Raw genomic sequence first — 1,770 nt, forward strand, 5'->3', positions numbered from 1 at the left:
CTCTTTCGGAGCAGGCCTTTGCCTGCAGGTATGCAGCCTGCTCCCGATACCGAAACATGCAGAGATTTGGGGTGGGGAGGGAAGGGGGAAGTATTAAAACGTTCCATTTCCATCGCGCCATAGAAATGAAGGGCTGGAAGGACCTCGAAAGATCGCGTCCAACCCCCTTACTCCTGGTAGGAATACTGCTGAGATCAAATGATCCCAGTTACATTTAATGTCATTGCTTTGTCCCAAGAACCAAACCCGGGGTCAGAGCAATCGGGGCCGCATCACGGCTGACACAACCGTGACGCCGGCAGAGGGAATTACAATATCACCGTGCAACGTGTTCACTCCTTTCCCCTGCTTGGGGCTCATCTTCCACTGCCCGACTGCATCGATGCCAAGCAGCAGCTCCAAATCGGGGAAGCAGTAAAGGTGCCCCAATAACCTCTCTCCTCGTTAACATGCATCAGTCTTTTAACAGGGCACTAGCTCCAGTTCAGCTGCTCGGTGCAGCCCTGCATTCTCCCCCGTTTGCAGCTTCTCTCCCCATCCAGAGCTTTTGGCCAACAAGAACCAGCCGTGGACGGAGAGATCCACTGCTGCTGCGAGAGCAGGTTGCCCTCGGGGTTTGGGACGCAGGCAAGCGCACGCAGGGAGAACAGGAGGTGCTGGCAGAGCCTCCGGCTCAGGCAGGAGGGGCCGGGTGCATGCCCCCCACGTCAGAGCCCAAAGAGCAGAGAACAGCAAAAGCAAACCAGCCCTGCAGGAGAGACACTGGGGAAGCCGGCAACTGCCGCGCGGGCCAAGGAGCTCTCGGGGCCGGAGAAGCCCAACTTCAGCTCACGCGGGGCCGGGAGGAAAGCAGCCGTCCAGCCTGTATCGCCTCAGCTGCCTCCACCCTGGGCTCCTGCAGCCGGAGGCACAGAGCAAGCTCCTCGCGGCTCTGAGCGCTGCTCTAAACACAAAGGGACAACGTGTGCTGCAAGCGCTGCTGGGGAGCAGAGGCAGCTACTGGCCAGCCGGGAAGAACCAGGCCTGGCGGCTCCCCGCAGCCCGCCATCTCCACGAGAGCCTGTGCCCAGCCTTGGCCACCAAAGCCTGCACGACGGGAACCCCGGGGGCAAAGCTGCCTACCGGGGCAGCAGCTCTGCAGCCAGGCCCTCGCACGTGGGAGCCCGTGCTCACAGGCTGGAGCTCGGGGTGAGAGGAGCCGCTCTACGCCCTGCCCGTCAGCTCAGACGTCCATCCGGTGGCACCGCATAAGCCCACATCCATCCCAGCAGCAGCCAGGACTAGCGCAGGGTTCTGGCCTCCAACCTCCCGGGAACACGCGCACGCGTGCAACAGCCCCGCTGCTAACATGAGCAAGGGCAGGGAGGCCCCTGTGCTAGGAGCTGCCCCGGCTCCAGAGGCAGGCAGGCCTGCAGACCGCACGCGCCGGCAGAGCCCACGCCAGCCACAGGCCAAGGAGCAGCTCTCGTCCCGCAGGACCCCACCGCCTGGGCTCGGCCCCTGCCACGAGCCACCCTGCAACGAGGCTGCCCCGCTACCAGGCCCGAGGAGCTGCGGCCAGCCTGCAGGGAGCCAGACCGCACCAGGGCCACGCAGAGCCCGGCTGCCTTGGCTCAGCCCCCACGTTTCTCCGCACTCACTAGCTAGGCCTCAACGGCTCGGCCCCCGGGGCTCCTTTCACACCACAGCAACGCTCCCTTGCTGCCCCCCACTCCCCCGTGCGCAGCGTGCAATGCTCCCCTCCCCCCCCCCCAGTGCACGGGGTGCAAT

The sequence above is a fragment of the Alligator sinensis genome, unplaced genomic scaffold (genome assembly GCF_000455745.1).
Source record: "Alligator sinensis unplaced genomic scaffold, ASM45574v1 scaffold1354_1, whole genome shotgun sequence".
NCBI classification, from domain to species: Eukaryota; Metazoa; Chordata; order Crocodylia; family Alligatoridae; genus Alligator; species Alligator sinensis.